The sequence below is a fragment of the Phyllopteryx taeniolatus genome, chromosome 1, assembly GCF_024500385.1.
Source record: "Phyllopteryx taeniolatus isolate TA_2022b chromosome 1, UOR_Ptae_1.2, whole genome shotgun sequence".
Lineage (NCBI taxonomy): Eukaryota > Metazoa > Chordata > Actinopteri > Syngnathiformes > Syngnathidae > Phyllopteryx > Phyllopteryx taeniolatus.
The window spans coordinates 41,289,442-41,316,302 of NC_084502.1; the positions used below are offsets into that span (position 1 = coordinate 41,289,442).

The 26,861-nt window shown below is 42.1% G+C and overlaps 1 protein-coding gene across 2 annotated transcripts in view; it reads left to right on the forward strand.

Moving 5' to 3' along the window:
* The first annotated feature begins 1,836 nt into the window (after nt 1–1,836).
* Nucleotides 1,837–26,861, forward strand: part of LOC133488347 (metabotropic glutamate receptor 4-like) — a 217,301-nt gene continuing 192,276 nt past the window's right edge. Inside the window, exon 1 of one of the 2 annotated variants that reach the window (XM_061796089.1) lies at nt 1,837–2,025. The gene's annotated coding sequence lies outside the window, so the exon portion shown is untranslated. Of the gene's footprint in view, nt 2,026–18,089; nt 18,355–26,861 lie in introns of those variants that run through there. The other variant, XM_061796099.1, reaches the window with a different exon arrangement.

Genomic DNA, 26,861 nt, shown 5'->3' on the forward strand with positions numbered 1-26,861 from the left:
TTGGTCACCAGTGGTTTTTGCTTAGGCACACTGCCATGGATGTCATTTTTGCTCTGTCTCTTCCTTATTTTTGTGTCATAAACACTGACCTTAACTGAGGCCTACAGTGCTTTAGATGTTGTCCTGGGTTCCTTTGTGACCTCCTGTAAGAGTTGTCGCTGAAAGTTGAAAGTTTACTACTGTTCTATGTTTTCTTCATTTGTGGGGAATGGCTCTCATCGTGGTTCGCTGAAGTACTAAAGCTTTAGAAATGGCTTTGTAACCCTTTCCAGATGTCAATTACTTTATTTCTCAACTGTTTTTAATTTCTTTGGATCGTGGTATTGTGTTGCAGCTTCCTGAGATCTTTTGGCTGACTTCATTTTGTCAAACAGGTTATTTTTAAGTCATTTCTTGATTGAACAGGTCTGGAGGCAATCAAGCTGGTGTGTGATCAGTGAATATGAACCAAAAAAAAAATTACTTTTTCACACAGGGTCAGGTAGCTTTGAATATTTTTTCCCCATTATAAATAGAATCACAATTTAAAAACTACATTTTATGTTGACTTAGGTTATCTTTGGCTGTTATTTACATTGGTCTGTACGGAAGCGCTTCCGTAGGTCTGAACATTAAAACGGGGAAACTGCAAAAAAGAATTTGAGAAGGGGGCAAATATTTGTTTTCAAGGCACTGTACATTCAAGCTCGCAATCACACCTTAACTGAGTGGCTATGAATGCATGCTATTACTTGAAGCTGAGCATCACTAATGAATGGACTGAAGGAAATTACAAAATGTTTGCTGGCCAAACATTTATGAAAGATAAGTATTGGACTCAAGTCTTGAAGTTAATACGGGAAAACAGTCCTGCATATTGGTTCTGCTTTGCTATATAATGCATTTAGGAAGTTGTTTCATGAAATATTTACTAGTCAGCCATTATAAATGATAATGCTGAAACTGACTCTCTGCAATGAGAAACAGACTTTATGTTAACAGATCTATCTTTTTGCTTTGGGCATTTTAGTCATTGCTATTCATATGTATTAGTAGATATCAACTGAAATATCTTATCTTAAATAGATTACATTTAATTTTGTTCTTTCATCAAGTAATTCTGAAAGCTTCAAATGTGATTTAAATGCAGCACGATTTAACTGGGTATCTTATGGTGGAAACAGTCACACATTAACAGTATATTTGAACAGAATGCTTCTCAGCATTTGCACACGTAAATATTTGCTTTGTTTTAAATGAAACAGGATTGTTTATGGAGATTTATGAGTAGCATTTGCAGTGCCTTAGTATATTGTGTGTTGCACAATTGAAAGTAACCCACGCTACGCGATTCCAATGAGAATACGTTGAAATTCCCCGAGAGGTGATGAACGTGAAAGGTGCACGTCATCATCTAGAAGCGTGTGCGGCGTGCGGTGTACGACCAAAAACTGCAGTAATCCCAAAGAGACGCAGGTGGGCGCTTCACTAACAGATGTTGAAAGTAAAAGCTGACGGGAGCGCGTTAAACTTGTTTAAACCTCACTGATCAAACTGATCAAGTGGATAAGCACGAACAGGCTCAAACATTTATGAAGAACTCTTGAAATTATTAATCCGATATCCGTCATACCATGGGTGACTGGCCTTTTTTTTTTTTTTTTAACGCAGCGCATTTGGTGCCATTTTCTCAAGTCTCTCAAGCACACAGCTCGCTATAGTTATAGTGGTGATTGGTGTAAAAATCTCCCTCTGTGGGCGGGAAGAATTGCGCAATCAAAGTGAGGATTCGACAGAGGAGGGAGGCTGAGGAGGGAAAGTAGGAAAGCCCTTCAGCACCACTCGCCTCTGGACAGCGTCTGAAGCGGACGACTGGATGGAGACGGAAGGCTGCAAAGTGGAAGTTCAAATGCGCACTTGTCGTCCGCACACGTCCTCGTCCTAATTGTGTCTCGTTGCAAACAAAGAAGCGAGAGGAGCAAACTCACAAATCAGTGGACGGCAACAACATAAGTTTTGATTGAAGTCACTTGGAAGATTTTCACGGTAACGTGTGTTTAATTTCGTTACACGCGTGTGTGTGGTTCCAGCATGAATGAGAGTTACGCAACTGTGTCAGTGCGTCTGTGTTGCACATAGTCGGCTCTCTTTTTCTCTTTAATCATGCTTGAGAGGCTTTAGGAATACCCAGTTATTGTAGGAGTGAAACAATGTGCGTAATGATCATTTCATTGACATAATGGCTTCAACGGGCACGTGGACTTCACGAAGCCCTCTCTCTCGGGGTTATGGCATCTTGATATATGCATTTGAGAGGAGAGAGGCTTTAGTTTTTCTGTCATCACACGTTCAACAGATTAATGAGGATCGCCCAAAGGCTTTAAGAGCGCAAATGAGCCTTCACTCAGCCATACAATGGAACCCTTTATCGGCTGCATGTATGGGAGCCCCCCACCCCGCCATGCGCCCCAATCCCCTTTCCGCTCTACTTGGCTCGGCGGGGCTCCTCACACAAGCACATCCGAGGAATCCATATAGATCTAATCACGAGGAATCTTTGTAGAGCCGGTGACGCACACAGCAACACGGCTGAACTTCAAAGTCATGCAATGCAAATGAGGTTTCTTTGCGCATTTCTGCAGACGCGCTGGTTTGGCTGTTTGCGCACGTTGCGATGGTTGCGCTTCATCACTTTAAAGCTTGGCTTGACGTCTTGATGTCGCTTATATTTGGTAGACGCCTCTTGTATGCATCACTGTCAGGTCATATTTATGCTATGCATTCATATCATATTTCATAAGCTTTCAACTACTCTCTTGTCTCTCCTGATGTGAGAAGTAATATTTAACCTTTCTGCAATTACACTATGTTCTTCTGGTGATGCCAGAGATTTGAAAGGTTTCACTTTGTCAACATTGGGATAATTTATTCCTCAGTGGTTTTTAGTTAGGGATCATGAATGAATTCTTCGTTTGCTGGAAAAATGCACATATATTTGATTTAAATCCTCAGCAAAAGTGGTTCGACCGGTATCCTGCACATAGGTCCAGCATATTAAAATGAAGAAATAAACAAATAAAACCTCAAATTACTCAAAAAAGATTTCAAAACAGCAATAATGTAAGACAATGAAGAGCTGTTGGCAAGAACATTTTGAGTTTTTGGTAAGCAACAACACAAAATTCATGCCTTCATACTTGACAAGTTTGCGTCTGATAAATGAAAGGATGACTTTATTTTTCACAACATTGTGACTCCTACATTTTCTTTTATTGATAAGGGCTGAAAGACAATGAGCACATTTTTGATTTGCTACAACCTGGCTGTCTTTCAAAAACACAGTACCACTTCACATTCAGTATGTGATTAGGCCTACAGTAGGTCTGCATATAGCTTGCTGCAACACGCTTCATAAATATGGTAGACATGCTGTGCTTAAAAAAAAAAACAGGAATATTGTTACTTTTCATCAGATGAGATAGGACACTATTGACAGACTAGCTAATATTAGCATTTGGTCATGGGAGGGATTTACCTTCAAACAACGAATACTCACACATCCAGACAGGTAATGTAACAATACCCTGGTGCATATATTCTTCCTAATCTGTGAAAAACTAGTTTATTAACGTTATATCACAACTTACATTCGCACATCCTTTGGGGAGCTGGTTGGCCAGAGTGCAGGTGACGGTTGCGGGTCATCATTGCCCCATCTCACCTCACCCTTGCCAGTCTCCCCAGTTTTAATGCACGACAACCCACTGCACATGATCATGGTACAGGGATAATGGTTGCTAGTCGGGGACCTTGTAACCATAGTAATAGGGTGGGTGGTGGGTCTTCAAATTTTTCTTGGTTCAACAACTGGGGCCTGCACCCCCCCTCCTTGGTTGTCAGCCTTTGGGGAGATGGGGGTCCCCCACTTTCATCCCCCCTTGGCTCCCCACCTTCCTCTCCCTGTGACCTTTTTTTTTGGGTGGCAGGTGGCTCTTGCATTGGGCCCTGTTGGTAGTTGGGGCCCCCATGCTTTTTGGGGGTGGTGGCGGTGGTGGGGCACACTGGGTGGGTGGGGGATTGGGTGTGGGGGGACTTCGGAACTGGTCGGGGTGCTTCGGTTGGGCTAGGGGACCGCCCTGGGTCCTGGGGAGTGGGTGGCGACAATCTGACATTGTAACGTTACTTGTTGTCAAATATCTAGACTGTCTATTGTTTTGCTGTGGTTCGCACCCCTATTCCCATTGTCTGTCCTGTCCCTCTGTCTGTCCCCTAAAACCCTTTTCTGTTCGGCTGAATATTCAATAAACATCAGAATATATAAAAAAAAATGAAAAATAAGAAGAGGGAGTATTTCAAACTCCCCTGTTGCACAGCAAAACTGTTCTTGCACAAAAGGCATACAGATCCATCATTCTGCATGGCCATGCAGCTGACTAGGACAGGTTAAAGAGAGAGAGAGAGAGAGAGAGAGAGAAAAATACAAAAATACTACAGTAATTCCGTCTTGACCGTGAGGTAACTCCACGACTACTTTACAACTGAATGGAATATGAGAGAGAGAGTTGCCACCCAATGACTCTGGTGGACTGCCAATGGCCTCTAGGCCAGGCGGCTTAACGGCTCGCCCCCTTTTTGTTCGCATTCCAAAATAATGACTCCATACGTGTTGTAGGGCGTCTCTCTCAGTTGGAGCATAACCACACAAACACTGGCTAGTGAGTCCATGCCTTGCTGCATGAACTGATGAAGCCAGCTCGGTTTAGAGCCGAAATGTCTTCTCAGACAAACAGAACAGTCAGTTTGTGATCGATTGAAGCTTAAATCAGAATTATTGACGCATCTTGTAGTAATAAAAAATGAACAAGGAGAAGACTGTTTCCTATCTGCTGTCGTCTACAACTCGGGGAACACAAGTAATATGAGAAGCCACTAAGTTGATGTATAACTTCAAGAAGCAAGCAAGGCCAAACGTCTATTTCAACCAGGTTTTCCTCATGACAACACAAGAGCTAAAAGGTTGCTGAACACACTTTGAGCTAAGGTACAAAATTCCATAATTGGCAAACTTTAGCAAAACGCTAACACGACATAGTTGTACGTCACAAGCTACTCAGAGCTACAATTTATAACGACTACAGCAGACATTGTGGCATGTGATTGGGAAGTAATATATATGATTAGAACATTTGAGCATTACATATTTTGTGTTCAATTACAATAAGTGTGTTTATTCATAATATTTGTAATATTTCTATGTTGAAAAACAACAACAGAAGTAGCGGGTAAATCGAATGTTAATCCAACCTGAAGGGATGTCACTTGCACTTTATTCAAATAAAGTGTGAATGCATTTGCCATGAATGGTTGTCTATTGCATATCCAAAATTAAGTTTGCCTGGTAGCTTTACAAGAAACAAAAGGCATTTAGGAAATTTTAACTGCACTGTTCCCTATGCAGGTATTTATTTCACAGTCACCCTGGTTGAATTTTTTTGCTAAAAAGTGACTGAATTGATTTTAAACCAGTGAATTATTTCGGATCATATGATTCTAGATGAACCAATATCATCCTCCTGTAGCGATTATTTATGAAATAATAATTGTAATTAATTTAGGAAAAAGTAATAAGCCGGGAGCGATGTTTGTGTTACTTCTGGTTTATCATAATTTGGATTTAATTGTTAAAAATCAAACTAATGTCTCGAAAAGGGCACCACATAAAATATTTCAAGCTTAACTTTAGGCGAAATGACGACAAACCTTTTTAATCAGTCTCAGAATCTGTAGGTTGCTACACTCTACGACATTTTGAGTCCTAGGTTACAGAGGTTTACTTAAATTCAGAACACACACAAAATACGACCACGCGTGGAATTTTATGGTATATTTAATGAAACACACAACTACAACTACAAGCTACAAAAAGAAAATAACACTGAGGGTAAACGAAAGAAAGGCGTACAAAAATGGAAAAGAGGACATCGTGTGTGTGGTCGCTGGGCTAAACTAAATGAGCATGTGAGCGTTCAATGCGTTGAGTCAGAGCGAGAGAAGGCAACATTGGGATTTTGTATGAAGCTAATAATTTCCCCACAATTATTATGCACCGATGTTGTACATCACAGTAAGGATTGCAGTGTTGACTCACGAACGCTGATCAGTTGGTCATTGGGGTGGTCTTCCTCCGGACCTCAGGCGGAAACGAAGACGGCACAAAAATAAAAAGAAGTAGGAAAGAAAAGTTGTTGTCCCATTTGGGATCCGCTCATAACTTCCCTGCCCGTTGACCTGGTGGCGGGCCGAGCTCTGGCCCTCAGAGGTGTTCGGGATCCGTCCGGGGTGCCGGCAGCTGCTCGTTGAGGCCCCGCCGACCGATCGTGGCTAGGGAAAGCCATCGGAGCCGCATGGTCGACTTCTTCGATCGAAAACGCCACCAGCTTGGTTGCGGCGGGCGTTCACGCACGTGATGGCACCCGGAGGCGCCTGAGGACAAAAATGGAACAAAAGAAGGGGGAGGGGTGAACTGGCGAACTACCAGCACAGAAGGAAAAAGAAGCCTCAACTCAACTCTACTCACTGAGAAAGGTGTGAGTTAAGAGTTAAATACCCCAGGGGCGGGGCATAGGAAGTGGGAGTCCCGACTTGGAGAAGACCACGCCCACCAACCTGAATCTTGTCTGCAAATTTGAGTAAATGAGTTTTTAAAATAATATTAATCTCAAACACTCCCAACTTTGTAATCTCACGCATAGAATCATTATTTAAACTTTGGTCATGGCAGATGGGTTGCTTATTGTTCAATACAACATTTCGTACTGTTTGATTTCAAATCATGAACAGCTTTCAAAATATTGTAAAGGACCTCTCAAAGTAAGAATGGGGACACAGATACCAAGGCATACATTTGGAATATTTCTACAGAGTTTGCAAGATATAAAAATGGAAATTTTATCTTCTGTTAACAAACATCAAAGGCACGTCCACAAGTTCTGGCGCTTGCATTTCCTCTCAACGCCAGTGGGTGGAGCCTCGCGCGCATCGGTGTATATTAACCACATAGTCTTCCCCAACCATTTGGTCCGGGAAGCTGTCTTTTGAAGACAGGAATCAAGATTTGACTGGAAGCTGCTAATTAGGTTAAGCTCCACTTGACGTACACCATGCCCAGTCCTAGTCGCCGTCTCACAGCAGGGCAGCGTGGAGGAGTGGGAGGTCTCAGGTGGTCACGAGTCTGTGTGACGCCTCAAAATTGCGGCGTGCATGTCCGCTACACTTCCCACTTGACTGTCTGTCTGTCTGTCAACTGGGAGTCCCGACTAGAAACAGCTAATGTGAGTTGGTGGTTGGTGGTGCTCAAAATGTGAGTCAGCCCACTTTAAAAATGTAGAGAAAATCTTTGTACCTTGTAGACATGTTTTTGGGAATGTTGATTAAATTGTGGAATAATCCATCCATCCATCCATCCATTTTCTGAGCCGCTTCTCCTCACTAGGGTCGCGGGCGTGCTGGAGCCTATCCCAGCTGTCATCGGGCAGGGGGCGGGGTACACCCTGAACTGGTTGCCAGCCAATCGCAGGGCACATAGAAACAAACAACCATTCGCACTCACAGTCATGCCTACGGGCAATTCAGAGTCTCCAATTAATGCATGTTTTTGGGATGTGGGAGGAAACCGGAGATGTTATTTTTATGACTGCTTATAATTTTTTTAAAACATAGAAATGATTAAAAAAAATAAAAACTTATCTTTGCACTTAAATTGATTTCTGTGCGGACAGGGTCTGACTCAGGCTTCTTCCGGGTCACCCATCACCCATCCGGGGATCTTCTGTGTAGTCACGAGTCTCTATGACTCCTCAAAGTTACGGCGTGCATGTCCGCTACACTCCGAATCGAATCGTTAAAACGAATCGTCACAACACCCCATGCACACACATATACATACAGCCATACACATACTTATAAGTATACATTAGTACATGTATATTGTTTTCCCTAGAGAAAACTAGCAGACGCCACTGCGTCAAGGGTGTATTGCACCTCTCACCCCATCTTCCCTAATGGATTGTTGGGTGCACTCTAGCTGCTGACATGTAGTCAAGCTGTTACATTTTTGCATTTGGTTGTTGTCACAGAGGTGCATTTATTGTGGCGGAGTAATGATTATGGTGTGTGACCAGAGGATCAGCTATGGGATAAAGATAATTACAGCAGAATTTACTGTTGACAGAAAAGAAACCCTAAAAATGTTTTGTCTCGGGGGAATACCTGGAAGTTCTCATTAAGCAGCAACGCTTGGAGAAGCGCCAGTAAACAAAGCAAGGAACTGACTGTCAGCACAACATCTGCTACTTTCAACTTTTACATCTAAACAATCATTTCCTTCATATTCGCGCAGTTCCTTATCCATGCTCCTGTGGCTTTGTGTGATACGTTCCTCTGAGTGTCTCTTGCTCTGATTATCTGAATCTAGCACAAATGTATGCACAGAAGCTACTAGGTTAGCAGACAAGCAGACATCAAGAGGGAAAGCTTGACAATACGTGTTTTTCTTTTGTTCCATAAAGTGGCGGATGGTGAATTTGGGACCTGGGACTTCAGTGACGTAATCCACCTCTTAATAACACCATCACGTTGCAAAAATAACGGGCTAAAATGCTACACATGCATAACTGTGTTGCATTAAAGAAGAGACAGTGGGATTGCCCATATTTGAGGATGAATGCCATGAGTACTGAAGGAAGAAGTACAGTTACCTTTATATTCCAAAACATCACCTCCAAACAAATGGTAAATGGTAAATGGTAAATGGACTGCACTTTTATAGCACTTTATCTACACCATCAACTCCAAACCTCTACAGTGATTGTCGTGTATAAACTACAATATAGCAGTTCACAATCAATATTTATCTAATAACATGACAAAAAAAATTTCAAAACTTTAAATAAAATACATAGTACTCACCGGAGATGCTGATGGAGACGCAGCAGACCTCCTTTCTTTTATCCTGGCTGTCTGTGGAAAATAGCCGATACCATACGCTGCTCTGAAAGTGCCCCAAAATCTTTTCCGGATTGAAAACAAGCCAGTAATATGTTGGTTGATCTAGCCCCACAAAGTCGAGTTTGAAATTTTTTTTTTTTAATTTTTTAATCATGTCCAAAATTGTCCTCTTCGTTAAATCAATTCTCATGCACATATTCAGCTGAACCAATCAGAGGACTATTTAGCTGAACCAATCAGAGGACGGGAAAAAATATCAACGTGACTCAGCCTGCGTGAAGGCGCATAGTGGTGAATATAAAATTTGATTGGTTAGACCATTTCAACGATTGTGTGTGTGTGTGTGTATGACTTGGTTGACGTCAGCACTTGGGATTCTGAAGGCCTTGAGCAGATTAAATTTCTATGGCAACACTAGTAGCTGAAATCTGATTGGCCCCCCAAAAATCTACATCTACAGCACTGTATATGACGAGAAGCTGAGCAAAGCACATGAACACATGCTATGAAATGAAGACAAAAGACTTGGAAATAAATTAATATATATTATTATAGACATATATTTGTTTTATTATATTATACAAATTATAATCAATATTTAGTGGTACGGTGGATTGCCTGGTTAGCACATCTGCCTCACAGTTCTGAGGACCTGGGTTCAAATCCGGCCTCGCCTGTGAGGAGTTTACATCTTCTCCCCGTGCCTGCGTGGCTTTTCTCCGGGCACTCCGGTTTCCTCCCACATCCCCAAAACATGCATGGTAGGTTAATTGAAAAACGTCCAAATTGCCCAAAGGTGTGAATGTAATTGTGAATGATTGTTTGTTTACATGTGCCCTGCGATGGGCTGGCGACCAGTTCAGGGTAACCTGACTCTCTCCCAGAGTCAGTTGGGATAGGCTCCAGCTCACGATTATTGAGGATAAGCGGTATGGAAAATGGATGGATCATAAATATTATAAATAATTAATAATTTAATGAAGTTGTAATTTTGGGTCAGTGCTTTTTATAGTATTGAAGCCAGCAGAGTGTGCTTTGAAGGCCCTCACGGCACAGCACTGGTTCCACCTCACTGCTTCATGTTAAGAGTTTGCACGCTCAACCTGATTGGCCTCAGTGTGCTGACCACAGGCGGAGAATCTCCAAAACAAAAGCACAATATGTTCTGCACTCTCAATCCTATTTTCTAAACTGCTGATTCCTCTTCTGGGCAATTGGCCCTTTTAAGAATTTGTCATTTCTGCCGTGTGTGACTTTTGGTGTAAATGTTTTCTTTAAAGCTTCACAATTCTCTCCTCTTCACTATTTTTCCAAATATCAGACTTGTCAAAAATGTTTTAGGGGTGAAGGATTAGTCCCGAGAGCATATTCTCAGAGGCTAAAACTGGTGACACTTTTTCAGAAAAAAAACCTTGTTTTGCAGTCCCTTCTAAGTTAAGTCTTTCACTCACTGTTGAGGCTCCAAGCAAGTTGCCAAACTCCCACTCTTCAGAAAATTTAATTGGTAAGTCACGGATTCCCTATAAGCTTATTCATAGAGCTGATACAAGTTATGCTTCCATCACAAGCAGCAACTAAAGGAGTGTGTGACAAGTTATTGTGTCATATGCATAATTGTTTTTAAAGAATATGATAAGACCATTCACAATCATCATCCTTTTAAACAGGTGAAATGTATTTAAATATGTAATGGAGCACAATGGACCATTGTCATTACACAAACAAAACATCTCCGAATATATTACAACCAGAGAGGATGAGCACTTTTCTCTCTCTGACATGCACTGATGCTGAGTTCCTCTTTATGCTTACAATGCTTAATCTGTTGGCATGCTGCAAAGACTGCTTTTTCCATCACTGACATTGTATAAATACAATATTGATCTTAATTGTAATTGTGTATGTCAAAACTTGCTCAGTTAACCTATATGTAAAATAAAACAATACAACTAAGACACTCCCACACATCTCCATTGAGTAGTTTCTTATATTATGTATTAACGCATGAAGGAGGCAAGACAACACTGTTGTTTCATTTCTTAAAAGGTTACGTGGTGGCAGAGGTTGTGATGCCCTGTGGTGTCTATTCATAGCTGGTGAGATTAAGAGCAGCAATGACTTACGGCTTTGATATATTTATTACATTATGTTATACATTTAATATCTTTTTTTAAGATGAAAGTGCTCAGTTTTCTGTTTAGCGCTGACAGCATGTGACTGCAATGCTACCATGACACTTTGTGAAAATAATTAATTCCAGCAATTTTGGCATTGTTGTGTTTTCTGTGATTTCCTCAACATTTTCTTCATGGATGGTGTTGGAGTTTAGTTTTCAACAAATACCATCATCAAAAGTTAAAAAGTGCGACCTCACTTCCAACTTTTTTATTTATTTATTTATTTTTTTACACTTTATGACCACCTACTCCATCACCATTAAACTTAGTTATTGATGCTTTGAGTGTGTCACAACCAAGAGACATCACTGTGATCTTCATTAAGTGCTCATTCAATGCAGTAAGTAATGGAGGTCCAAGAGATAATGGTGTCGAAATGCCCAAAGCTGCTGGCCCTGATAAAATTGCATCTCCCAACCGAGAGACGACCTACTCATGTCAGCTGTAACTGTGTGTGATTCCTGCATGAGTCATGAAAACCATCATTGAAACAGGTAGCAGATGATAGCTGGCAAATGACTTGGAGGAGCGCAGTCAGAATGACTTCTAAAACCATAAGATGATGACTGCGACAGCTTTAGGGCATTTGCTTTATCAATAGGGACAGGAGTCTTTGAGTACTTGTCTGTTCCCACTGCTTCCCTCTTATCTTCAGAGCTCAAATCATTTTTAACCCACAGGACCATTAGAATGATGAACCATAGGCACCTTGTATGAATCACTGATTTGTGATCATTTTTACCTATATTTTTCTGAAATTCATTTAGGTAGGTACAAAGCAAGGTTTTGGAACTACTGGATATCCAGACTGGGTGAGGAAAAAAATGCTTTCTTGAGTATTTTCTGACATCTGGAATTGATGCCAAGTGTATATTTTATATCCACTTTCCATTTTTTAAAATTTTATTGCTCGCAGATAAACCATGAGTCACAGTTAGTTTGACTGCCTATTTCTAGTCTCTTGGTAGGAAGACCAAAAAACAATTGCAAATCTTGCTTACACAATTCTGAATACAAACACGCTGCAGAAGAAATATAGAAATGAATGGGCAAAAATGCATGATTTCCCACTCAAAATTAGTTGTTGTTATGCACACCAGCGCCAGGCAGGCTGCTCAGCCCAAAGTCCTAAAGCCTGCAATCCTGCGACAGCAACTCGGCACTATTCCTGTCTTTCCTCACAGTTTATGTGATTGTCTGGAGACATTTCCAATAGTCTGTGTAGTTGGGTGGGATTGCTTTACTCATTTATCTATTATATGCGCTGTTCTACAAAAACGGTCAGTCTTGACAACCGGACAGGGTGAAAATAGCAAAGCAAGTCATTCCATGTGCTCCACAAACAAAATGCACCAAGGAAGTAATCGCATTTTGCACCAGCTCTGCTCTACACTGAATGCTTATAGATCTACCACTGAGATCAGATTTTACCATGAACCTCCCCGTGCACTGAAGAAAGTTGGATGGATGACACATTTATCCTCTAACTCCAACGACTGCTATACAGTAGCTACAGTATAATCATGAGAATAATACTGGACATGATTAATTGTCCACCTTGTTTCATCCAAAGTGAACAGAGAGGTTTGGATAAATATGAGCAAGCAGAATGTCATTGTCCCAGAGCAAAAGGCATCAACATATTGACTGTAGAGATCAAGCTTCAGGTCACTCTTGATTGCTTTGTACAAATTAGCCTCTGCAAGACTCATCGAAAAAACTCAGCAAGACTCTGAACAGAGAGGAGGATGCTTTTGTCATCCTCGTTAACACTTGTTGTCTGTAGTTTGGCCAAACAAGCACATCCTCAACAACTTTCTGAGTTTAAAAAGATTCAATTGTAAAGGGAGACCACCATTAGATGCCTCAGCGGCGTCTATGTTTTGCTTCATAATGGGCCTGTCAGGCTGCAACGTGCAGCGCAGGTCCACTTAATGGCGTGCTGATGTTTGAGCCCATTACTCAGAGAATCCTTGTCATTGCCCTCCCCCCCAACATGCACCCCCCCCCCCCCAGTCACACTCCCACCCCACCCTTGAGTACCACGTTGGAGCTGGCTCCCCCATAATGAGATGTCTGCATATACAAACAAAGTCCTAATCAAGAATGCAGCGGCTGCAGTATAGGATGCTGTCTACCATTCGCAGCTTTCGTGTTTGACACCTGTAAGTGGGGGATTACAAAGTAGCACTGCTTCGTTTTGCATGCACGCGCGCACACACACACGCACACACGCACTTATTCACACATATACGAAAACATCAGTGGTGGGCTGCAGCAGCGACTAAAAAATCTTGAACATATAAGGAAAACAAAGGCAAGGAAGTGTACATGTAAAATTCCCCAAAATCATGCAAATTCGATTGGCAAAAGACATGAGAGATGCATTTCACTATAACCTTTCATTGCTCATAACTACGAGATTAGCCAATGACTTTATTTATGAAAGTGCTGATTTTAAAAAGAGCACATGCTGCTATTTGATCATATTTGAGGGGACTTTGATTCAATTCACGGGACTAGAAAACAAAAGGGGAGGGTTCATTGACTTAACCAAAAACTTTGGCACTCAGCTACAGTCCAATAAGAACGACGCTTGTATATGCAAACACTGTTTGTGCAATTAAGATGAAATGTTACAGTAAAACAAAAGGAGTCAATGCTTGTATTCTGCCACTGAAGTTACTAATTGGCCCACAGACTATAAAAGGAAAAGGCTGACTGCATTGGATGCTTGGTTGTTGCTTTCAGAGGCTACATTCAGATATTATAAAATATAATCCAATATAATCATGTTTCCGGCGGCACGGTGGCCGACTGGTTAGAGCGTCTGCCACCCAGTTCTGAGGACCGGGATTCAATTCCCGGCCACCCCTGTGTGGAGTTTGCTTGTTCTCCCCGTGCCTGCGTGGGTTTTCTCCGGGGACTCCAGTTTCCTCCCACATCCCAAAAACATGCATGGTAGGTTAATTGAAGACTCTAAATTGCCCGTAGGTGTGAATGTGAGTGCGAATGGTTGTTTGTTTATGTGTGCCGTGCGATTGGCTGCCAACCAGTTCAGGGTGTACCCCGCCTCCTGCCCGATGATCGCTGGGATAGGCTCCAGCACGCCCGCGACCCTTGTGAGGATAAGCGGCTCAGAAAATGGATGGATGGGATGGATAATCATGTTTCCCAAAATTGTGGTTGTAGGATCCAGCATAACAAAGTTGTATACCTTGCTCAGCATTTTCCCCAGGTCTGTATACACACAGAGAACAACCTGAACGAGCTGTTATGATCCATATTTCTTTTATTACTCAAGTTCACTCCTACTCCCCTTCTAATGTGTCCACTCTTTGTTTACAACACAGCAGTAACGGGGACTCTCTGGACATTTCTTAGTCGATACAAACACTATTCTAGACTGCTTAATGCACGCATGCATTCATGCACGCATGCACGCACACACACACGCGCACACACACACTCACACATACACACACACACAAACACACCGTACACACAGCATAGACAAGCACTGTCAAAATGTTGCAGGGTTTTCTTCTCTGTCTGTCTTATTCATGTAGAGAAATATTAGAACATGGCATGGGGTGCATTTGATATATTGAGACGTTCCGCTAGATTTACCGCAACTTGTACAGTCAACATTGCGGAAGTTGGAATATTCGTGCACATTTTCAAGGCTTCCGTGTGCTTTCATTGAAAATAGCAGAGTATACATTTCAAAGTGTCTCCTTTTGAAATGGAGGCGTGACCAAACCGTAGGAGTCCGAACTCATTGCAGGAGTGATCCTCCACTAAATTTGGTATCCCTCTAGACCACTTACTCTGCACTGACTCCACAATGAATTTAGAGTTTGTGATTTGCATCCAAGGTCACTGGTGGTGTAGTGGTACACTCGCCTGACTTTGGTGCGGGCAGCATGGGTTCAGTTCCCACTCAGTGACGGTGTGAATGTGAGTGTGAATGGTTGTCCGTGTCTATATGTGCCCTATGACTGACTGGCAACCAGTTCAGGGTGTAGTCCACCTTTTGCCCGAAGTCAGCTGGGATAGGCTCCAGAACCCCGTGACCCTAACCAGGATAAGCGGTGTTGAAAATGGATGGATGGATGGATGGATTTGCATCCAGCTTCTCCACTCTCTTTCTTTCTTTCTTTCTTTCTTTCTTGTGTTTTTGTTTGTTAAAACGCAACTGTTCCAAATGACCAAAAATAGTTTATAATGTACAAGTTTGTGCTTCATGAAGACAAATTACAATGTCTTTTATGCTTTGATACTGTGTTAGTTAATCATTTATAAATGCAATTCATAATTTTGTCTGTTATTTAATGTGTGAGCACTTTGAAATAAATTGAAAAATTGCTCACAAAGAAAATCAACAAATGGTTCAAAAATGACAAGAATTAAAGGCCAGAGTCCACCGTCTCACTAGAATAGACGATTTGGAGCCATTTGCTTTTGAAGATTCCATATGACAACTGTGTGATGCATTCAGCTCAGCTCCTCAGTCACATTCTGTTAGTTACTGGAACACAAGGGTTGACACAGACTGCCTCTAGGTTTACATTTATTAGCTGCACCACATTTCTTCCCCCTTCGGGCTTGATAAATTATAGCAGATGTAATAATGTTGCTGTTGTTGGCTGCCCCACAAGAAGCAGGCACACCTACTACAGGGGAAAGAGAAAAATAAAATAAATCAATAAATACGTATTATGGTCTAGAAGAATTATTGCACCCTCGCTTGTTTCGCACAACTCATCAGGATCTCTTGAATGCATCTTGTTGGTTTGTCTCCCATACTTGGTAATTACATTACGGTTCCTTTTGGAAATTTCCATGATTACAATTTTAGTTGCATTTGAAAAATAGCTGGAAAGGCAGATCTTTTTTCCATATCACTTTCTCCTTCTAAAACGAACGCTTGTGATTGGCTCTCTGGTTATGTGCCATTTTGCTGTCAACATGGTATCAAGTTTTCTACATGCTGTACACATACTGTATAATCCAATAAACACATTCGTCATTATGGATGTAAATATCATATTTTGTTATCTGTTTATTAATTGCGCAAAAAACAAATATGTAGTACAATATGTACAGTATTTATTTTATAAAAATAAAGTGGGGGGGGGGGGGGGGGTGGGAACACCATTGCAATCGGCCCCAAAGTTCTCCTTCTGGACAAGTGTACTATATCAATCACTTGGCATGGCATCTTCACTCGTCACTGGAAGAAGGAGCACCTTCTACAAGAGGAGAGGCAAATATCGGTGACACACATGGACAGCATATGAATGTGAACAGCAAGAGGGGTTGGGTGCATCACAGAAGATCCCCCGGCAGTTTAGGCCTAATGGGTGACCCGGAAGAAGCCCGAGTCAGACCCTGTCCGCACAGAAGTCAATTTAAGTGCAAAGATGAGTTTTTATTTTTTTTAATCATTTCTATGTTTTAACAAAATTATAAGCAGTCATAAAAATAACATTTATATTATTTCACAATTTAATCAACATTCCCAAAAACATGTCTACAAGGTGCAAAGATTTTCTCTACATTTTTAAAGTGGGCTGACTCACATTTTGAGAACCACCAACCACCAACTCACATTAGCCGTTTCTAGTCGGGACTCCCAGTTGACAGACAGACAGACAGTCAAGTGGGAAGTGTAGCGGACATGCACGCCGCAATTTTGAGGCGTCACAGAGACTCGTGACCACCTGAGAACTCCCACTCCTCCACGCTGCCCTGCTGTGAGACGGCGACTAGGACTGGGCATGGTGTACGTCAAGTGGACCTTATTAGCAGCTTCCCGTCAAATCTTGATTCCTGTCTTCAAAAGACTCCTAGCCCGACCAAAAGATTGGAGGGACACTCCCTTCAAGCAGACTATGTGGTTAATATTCACCCATGCGCGAGAGGCGCCACCCACTGGCGTAGAGAGGAACTGCAAGCGCCAGAACTTGTGGACGTGCCTTTGATGTTTTTTAACAGAAGATAAAATGTCCGTTTTTATACCTTGCAAACTGTAGAAATATTCCAAATGTATGCCTTGGTGTCTGTGTCCCCATTCTCAGTTTGACAGGTCCTCTGCATGATTTTGAAAGCTGTTCATGATTTGAAATCAAACAGTACGAAATGTTGTATTGAACAATAAGCAACCCATATGCCACGACCAAAGTTTAAATAATGATTCCATGCGTGAGATTACAAAGTTGGGAGTGTTTGAGATTATTATTTTAAAACCTATTTACTCAAATTTGTGGACAAGATTCAGGCTGGTGGGCGTGGTCATCTACAAATCGGCACTCCCACTTCCTACGCCCCGCCCCTGGGGCATCCATCCATCCATCCATTTTCTGAGCCGCTTCTCCTCACTAGGGTCGCGGGCGTGCTGGAGCCTATCCCAGCTGTCATCGGGCATGAGGCGGGGTACACCCTGAACTGGTTGCCAGCCAATCGCAGGGCACATAGGAACAAACAACCATTCACACTCACAGTCATGCCTACGGGCAATTTAGAGTCTCCAATTCATGCATGTTTTTTTTGGGATGTGGGAGGAAACCGGAGTGCCCGGAGAAAACCCACGCAGGCACGGGGAGAACATGCAAACTCCACACAGGCGGGGACGGGGATTGAACCCCGCACCTCAGAACTGTGAGGCTGACGCTCTAACCAGTCGGCCACCGTGCCGCCGCCCCTGGGGCATTCAACTCTAAACTCACACCTTTTGGACTAGAGTTGAGCTGAGTTGAGGCTTCTTTTTCCTTCTGTGTTGGTAGCTCGCCAGCTGGGTGGCCTCCGGACACCCCCCCTCCTTTTGTTCCCTTTTTGTCCTCGGGCACCTCCGGGTGTCACCACATGCGCGAACACCCGCCGCAACCAAGCTGGCGGCGTTTTCGATCGAAGAAGTCGACCATGCGGCTCCGATGGCGATCGGTCGGCGGGGCCTCAACGAGCAGCTGCTGGCATCCCTGACGGATCCCGAACCCCTCTGAGGGCCAGAACTCCGCTCGCCAACAGGTCAACCGGCAGGGAAGTTTTGAGCGCATCCCAAACGGGACAACAACTTTCCCATCCTACTTCTTTACATTTTTGCGCATCTGATTTTTCTTCAACTGAACCTTCTTCGTTTCCGCCTGAGGTCCGGAGGAAGACCACCCCAAAGACCAGCTGATCTGCGTTCGTGAATCGACACTGCAATCCTTACTGTGATGTACAACATCGTTGCGTAATAATTGTGGGGAAAATTACTAGCTTCATACAAAATCACAACTTTGCCTTCTCTCGCTCTGACTCAACGCATTAAACGCTCACACGCACATTTAGTTTAGCCCAGCGACCACACACACGATGTCCTCTTTTCCATTTTCGTACGCCTTATTATCTTTTTTTTTCGTTTACCCTTAGTGTTATGTTCTTGTTGTAGTTTGTAGTTGTAGTTGTGTGTTTCATTAAATATACCATAAAATTCCACTCGTGGTCGTATTTTGTGTGTGTTCTGAATTTAAGTAAAAACCTCTATAACCTAGGACTCAAAATGTCGTAGAGTGTAGCGACCTACAGATCATGAGACTGATTAAAAAGGTTTGTTTTCATTTTGTCTAAAGTTACACTTGAAAAATTTGACGTGGTGCCCTTTTCGAGACATTAGTTTGATTTTTAACAATGAAATCATAATTACGATAAACCGGAAGTAACGCAAACTATTACTTTATCCTAAATTAATTAAAATTCTCATTTCATACATAATCGCTACAGAAGTATAATATTATTGACAGTGAGAGATATAATGATACAAAGCCGAATTGTAACACACCCAATATATACAGTGTATGAAACTAATGATATGCGTAATATCAGGTCAAACCTTCCTGGGCCCCCTTCGTCAACTGTGAAGGAAATAAGAATTTTGCTAACATGAGGACCACTGTGGGCATTGTCACTAATCTCTTTTTTTAAAGAAAAAAAAAGTTTGCGACTTTTAAAAATCTTTTTAAGGGGCGAAAAAGTCACTAAATATTGCGAAACTGTCACTAATTGACAACAACATTGCAGCCAAAAGTCATAGCTCTAGCTCAAATGTAGTGTACACACATGCATACTGTACATCAAGATAACAATAAAAGCACCACATATTTTACACTCATTTGACTTCAGGAACACTGTGGAGACTGGTCAGAGATTGTTTTTGTTTTTTCCTGAATTTATCAAATGTTGGCTCAGGCTTGTGTGGATCAATGTGACAAAAATTTATTTCTATAAGATACCCCACATTTTGTCTTATATAAATTCACCACCTATCATTAAATGCAGTGTGGAAATATACGGGTATGTACGGTGGCCTGGAAATGCTAAACCATATAACAAATTGTGAAACAATTTCACATTTCAGAGAACATTAACAAAAGCCAAAACACTTTTACATTTCAGAAAAAACATTAACAAAAGCAGATACACTTTAGACGAAACAAATTACAATTGAGACAACCCGGAAAGGGAATGTCCCATTCCACAGACATTCTTAGAAATCCCACCCCCTTTCTCGACAAGACCCGCCCCGCTTCAACATGATTGGTTCCTGCATCGCGGGAAGGGTAGGCCACGCAGATGTAACGAGATGTCCATCACAAATGTAATAAAAAACAAAAAAAAGAAGTTTATTGTGGTTAGTTTTAGGACTAAGGTTGGGATTAAGGTAGTTTAGGATAAATTAAGGTTAGGATTATGTAGTTAAAGATGGTGCACACCGAGCACTGCCGCTGAACCCGACTGAACTATGGCGCAGTGTGCACGGTTTGACAACTGTTTCCTTGAGCGGCCGATCGGTCGGCAACTGGCTTTGACGCGATTCAAAATTATAATCTCCGTTGCACGGCGTCTTCACGTCCCAGTTTACATTCAATCAAAATGCACAGAAGCTTTCCCCTATGGTGAAAATACATTTCCGGGTTTGCGAGCCGTGCCGCCGCGTTGCCTCGGCTCTAGCCATATAAATAGTACGTAAAGCATCAGATGTTGTTTTAAATCTATACTAACCTATATTCATAATGTATAATGTGCCTGTGCATGAAAAAGCAAAGTTTGTGACCAGAATGCATGTTCAAATGAATGGAGCCGGCAGCTTCCTTTCAAATATCCACCCTTTACACTGGTTCTGTGCATTAATAATGTTTTGTTGGTCTTGCGTCGAGTCCACCAAGTCAAAAAAACTTCCAACACTTCCGCTAAATCTCCACTCTACATAAATGTCCTCAGGGTTGAACATGGGAATAATCTCTACCAACTGAGCTGTGTGTAAAATGTTTACTAGAATTAGGCCTGTAAGGTACAAAATACATTAACGCTGGACTGGACTCAACCCACGTGGGGCATTGGGACAGCAAATATCACACTGCATAACATTTAGTTTTGTAATGAGAAAAAATGTCCCAGAATAATTCTTCAGGGCGGCACAGTGGTTGACTGGTTAGGGTGACTGCCTCACAGTTTTGAGGACCAGGGTTTAATCCCTGGCCCCCCCTGTTTGGAGTTTGCATGTTCTCCCCGTACCTGCGTGGGTTTTCTCCGGGCACTCCAGTTTCCTCCCACATCCCCAAAACATGCATGGTAGGTTAATTGAAGACTCTAAATTGCCCGTAGGTGTGAATGGTTGTTTGTTCATATTTGCCCTGCGATTGGCTGGCAACCAGTTCAGGGTGTACTCCGCCTCCTGCCCGATGATAGCTGGGATAGGCTGCAGCACTCCCGCGACCCTTGTGAGGATAAGCAGCTCAGATAATGGATGGATGGATGGATAATTCTTCAAGTTTTTTTTTTTTTACAGTATCTGGTTTGCTGCTTGACCCACATTTTAAATATTGTTTTTCTGTGACAACACATGACAAGAATATGTATGTTTGCAGGACAAAATAGTTTTATTACAAGACCTTTAAGGTGAAATAAACCCAGTGCAGCATTTTGTGCTTCAAATTTCCAGTATGTAAAAAAAGCCAGTATAAAACTGCTAACAAATACTGCCCCCAAAACTGTTGAATTGGTCAACAACATTTTATTTTCAACTATCGTCACTCAATTTAAATGTATTTATACATTTTGAGAAAATTAAATAATTATCTCAAGAGGACTGGTACCAGAGCCTAAACTGTATATGGCCCCTCCCACAGGTGGTGAGCCCATGGGAAGGGGAACCCACGTTAACCCATGGGTGCAGGCCCACCTCCAGGCCTTGCTCCAGAGGGGGGCGCGGTGACCCGCGTCCGGGCAAGGGAAACTAAAATGCATTTATGTAAATCATCAAAAGGGTTCATTTGAGCCATGCTTTGTCTGGTCCTTCACCTAGGACCAGTTTTCTCTGGGTGACACTGCCAGGGGCATAAAGCCCCAGAAAACTTAGCTCCTAGGATCATTGGGAAACACAAACCCCTCCACCACGATAAGGTGACGGCTCAAGAAGGGGCATGCCAAATATTCCTAAGAAATGTATGTGACGTGTATGATATTGTCATCATTTTCACATCAACTAAAGTTGATTATGGATCATGTGTAAAAGTCTAGAGCCACATTCTTGCATCACCTTAGAGACCGACAGACAGAGACACACTTTAGCTTGATGGATCGAATGTATTTAAAACATTGGGGTTGAAGGACACACAGATTCCTTGATTTTCAAATCTGTTTCTCCTTGTATAAATTTGTAGATGCGTGTACACAGGCACTTTGTGGGTAATACCTCATTTACATACAGATGTTTTCAGCTGGCCTAAACCCATCTGCCCGACAAACACAGTGAGCTCACCGAGCACTCGAACCAAATTTTAAATCCTTGCTGTCATTCCTTCGCCTTCCATCGAGTCATTCGCAAATTTTTAGCCCTGCAATGGTATAGCACAAATGAAAGTGTCACACAAAATCTTTTTGGAAACCATTTTAGCTCACTCAAAGCCTCCCCCCCGCGTGCTTGTCACACAGTCCAAGCTTAATCCACTTAAAAACATGTTGATAGACTAATATTATGAGACTGCTCGGCCATCTGAAAATCTGTCTTCATTAGGAGCGGATCTGGCAAGAGTTTCTATTAGCTCGCTATCAAGATGGGGCCTGTGTGGAGGAAATTACACATGTCACAAGACAAAGTGTGGGAAGCTCAGAGCCCAAAGCCCAATGAAGGATGAAAAGACTTAATCAAGGACAAGGACTGCTGGTGACAGGGCGGCATGATTGGCCCATGTGGGTCCACTTTACATGCCACCTGACAGAATGACTCTTCCCTTGTGAGTTGGTGGCTCGGGAGAGCAAAGGCTTCCTTTCTGCCCTTTCCCTCATGAACAAAGGTTTTGGGTCAGTATTTTGGTCTCACTGTCAAAGGTGATAAGAGGAACTCTTCTTTGATGGAATTCCAGTCGAGGGAGCCTAAGGAGGAACACTAGACAACTGTTTGAGGCAGGACATTACAGCCAACATTAACAATTAAAAGGATGTGTTCGCATTAACTCACTGGTCTCGGGCTGTTTTGCTCTGTTGTCCTTGTCACATTTCTTCTTTGAATATGCCACTCAAAGGTTTCTTTGTTTCATTGAATAACTTCTTCAGAAAGTCCTTACTCTATCAGCCACATGCCATTTTTCATTGTTTTGATCTGCTGCATTTTTTAGGGAGTTTTTTTCAAAAAGGATCATTAAATTCAGAGTTAAATAGTTTAGTATTAAGACAAATGACCATTACACAAACAGGGAAATTAGACTTTCTTTAAGATGTTGGAGTTTAGATTGTTTTTATCTATTAATTCAGAAAAACATTTGTGAGTGTTGAACTCACAAATGTTTTGCTCATACAAAAGGTGTTTGAGGTCTTGAAGTTCTTCCACATTTATTTATTCATTCATTTTCCGTACCGCTTTTCCTCATTCGGGTCGCGGGTGTGCTGGAGCCTATCCCAGCTGACTCTGGGTGAGAGCTGGGGTACACCCTGAACTCAACTTGCCAGCCAATCACAGGGCACATATAAAAAAAACAACCATTTGCACTCACATTTGTACCGACGGACAATTTAGAGTCCTCAGTTAACCTACCATGCAAGGTTTTTGGGACGTGGGAGGAAACTGGAGTACCCGGAGAAAACACATGCAGACACGGGGAGAAAAATGCAAACTCCACACAGGTGAGGCCAGATTTGAACCTGGGTCCTCAGAAGTGTGAGGCAGATGTGCTAACCAGTAAATCCACCGTGCCGCCAGCTCTTCCACACTAATTGAATAATCAGTTCTTCAAGAGGCATGTACCGACTGAATGAATGGTGTTCAACTCACTGCAGATCAACAACTCTTATGACAATATGCCAAACTAAATTTGAAATAAGCAGCCACATACCAAAAAATTAGAATAGGTAAATAAGAACTAACCTGTTTAGTGAAGATATGGTTTATTTGATTTTCTGTGTTTATTTCATGACTAAATGATGCAGTAATTTTCTACCTGAGACTATTCCAGTTTACATAAAATGGATGACACCCTGGAGTGATCGCAGTTACAGGACAGACATATGCTAGACAGACAACGATTCCCATCCCATTCACACTTATGGTCACGACCAAAGGACTTAACGACTTAATGTTTCCACAGCAGGTTATGATTCCATTGAGCCGCACATGGTTCTTGCTTTAAGATGAATGAACGTTGTCATTTTGCGCCACTAACAAATAATTAATGTGATTTAATGGTTCTGGCCCTCTGAGGCAACATCGTTAATTAACAAACAAAGCAGCCAACATTTTATTTGTACTCTCCAGTGGAAAGAGTGCTAATTGTACAACTCATTGCCTAAAGCTGGGGAGGTTATAGTATAGGGTCAAAGCTGTTCTGTCTCATTTAATGTTGTGGCCACCAGGTGGAAATAGAGAAAGGAAAAGGCTTGTGGCTTTTGGGGATATGGTTAAATCAGCCAGTGGTGGATTCCCATAAGCACCATTCATTTACAGTCTGGGCACGGAGTGTGAAACACTACATAAAAGCCAAAAGATAACTAGAGCTGCACTGAGATGTGTTGGATGCACAGATGAACGTTTGATAACAGCATCAGCTTCCCATTTGTGGCACATACTGTATGTACTTGATTGCTTGGTAAAATTGTTGACTTGGTTAGGGCATATTTGGGTATGGTGACATGTCTGCTGCTCCACATACACAGCCCACACATTGATTAAAGTGTAATTCGGTGGCTTGGTGCTGCCAACACGAATCCAGAATCCATGCTGGTCATGTCACAGAAAACAAACAACAAAAAATTGTTACATTTTTCAACAACAGTTATCCTTGAAAGTTTGAAAAAAATATATATTTATATATATTTGATAGTCTGATCGAAGATTGAAAAACAACATGTACCAATGAAATTTTTGACCTCAGGTACCTAAATATGAATAGGGTTGCGGGTTAGATGTACAACCCCAATTCCAATGAAGTTGGGACGTTGTGTTAAACATAAATAAAAACAGAATACAATAATTTGCCAATCATGTTCAACCTATATTTAATTGAATACACTACAAAGACAAGATATTTAATGTTCAAACTGATAAACTTGATTGTTTTTAGCAAATAATCATTAACTTAGAATTTTATGGCTGCAACACGTTCCAAAAAAGCTGGGACAGGGTCATGTTTACCACTGTGTTACATCACCTTTTAACAACATTCAATAAACGTTTGGGAACTGAGGACACTAATTGTCGAAGCTTTGTAGGTGGAATGCTTTCCCATTCTTGCTTGATGTAAAGCTTCAGCTGTTCAACAGTCCGGGGTCTCCGTTGTCGTATTTTACGCTTCATAATGCGCCACACATTTTCAATGGGAGACAGGTCTAGTACCCGCACTCTTTTACGATGAAGCCATGCTGTTGTAACACGTGCAGAATGTGGTTCGGCATTGTCTTGCTGCAATAAGCAGGGGCGTCCATGAAAAATACGTTGCTTGGATGGCACCATATGTTTCTCCAAAACCTGTATGTACCTTTCAGCATTAATGGTGCCTTCACAGATGTGTAAGTTACCCATGCCATTGGCACTAACACAGCCCCATACCATCACAGATGCTGGCTTTTGAACTTTGCGTCCATAACAGTCCGGATGGTTCTTTTCCTCTTTGGCCTGGAGGACACGACGTCCACAATTTCGAAAAACAATTTGAAATGTGGACTCGTTGGACCACAGAACACTTTTCCACTTTGCATCAGTCAATCTTAGATGAGCTTGGGCCCAGAGAAGCCGGCGGCGTTTCTGGTTGTTGTTGATAAATGGCTTTTGCTTTGCATAGTAGAGTTTCAAGTTGCACTTACGAATGTAGCACCGAACTGTATTTACTGACATTGGTTTTCTGAAATGGCGGCACGGTGCACAACTGGTTAGAGCGTCTGCCTCACAGTTCTGAGGACCGGGGTTTAATCCAGTCAATCTAAATTGCCCGTAGGTGTGAATGTGAGTGCGAATGGTTGTTTGTTTGTATGTGCCCTGCGATTGGCTGGCAACCAGTTCAGGGTGTACCCCGCCTCCTGCCCGATGATAGCTGGGATAGGCTCCAGCACGCCCGCGACCCTAGTGAGACCTAATGTAGTTGCTGCAAGGCCTACACGCACACAAAGAAACACATGTACAAAAGCATCATGTTTGAAGAATATTATATGAAAAGTGTACACACACATGCACGCACGCACGTACGCACAGACAAATTAGAAAAAGATGTGGCTGTTGCTGAAGAGGGCAGCAGTGAGCTTGGCAGTGCAACACACACGAGGTTTAGGTGAATAAAATGAAAGGACAGCTGCATAGGAGGAGACAAACAAGCTTGCAATCACTTGTATAAAAGGAAGGAATTCTGCTTCAATGGGCAGTGAACCTCCATTCATCGCAGGGCGTGCGTTCAAGGCCCACCTGCTACAGGTGAAAATCTGTGATATATAGACACCATACAAATTTTTTTGGGGGAATAGTTTTACCCCGCTTACATACTTTAAACACATTTAAACACTTTTAAAACAGATTGTAAACGAAACTGAAATAAACAAAATCTGGGTTCGTAACATAAGCAAAAAAAATTTAACTTGAAAATCTTAACTTTGTGCTCTTGTAAGTTACTGTATAGTATACTATCCATCCATCCATTTTCAACACCGCTTATCCTGGTTAGGGTCGCGGGACGCTGGAGCCTATCCCAGCGGACTTCGGGCGAAAGGCGGACTACACCCTGAACTGGTCGCCAGTCAGTCACAGGGCACATATAGACACGGACAACCATTCGCACTCACATTCACACCGTCACTGAGTGGGAACTGAACCCACGCTGCCTGCACCAAAGTCAGGCGAGTGTACCACTACACCATCAGTGACTCGTATAGTATACTATAAAAACAAAAACAATTCCTATAAACTGCAGACTTCCACGATATGGTGGTTTTTTTTTTAGACAACCCCCGCTGCAATATAGCAGGGACGTGAATGATAAATTGCTATATATGGGGGGAGCACTGAAAAGAAAACTTCAGAGATTCTCTTTCTATTTACGATTCTATTTTTGGTAATGTTTGTTTCTGGTTGATTTTGAGTTGAGGTGGTAATTAGTGAACACCTGAACAGCTCTGCTGTGTGGGACACTGAAATTGTTGAGTTTATGGGGTTAACTAATCATTGGATTTAATCATAAA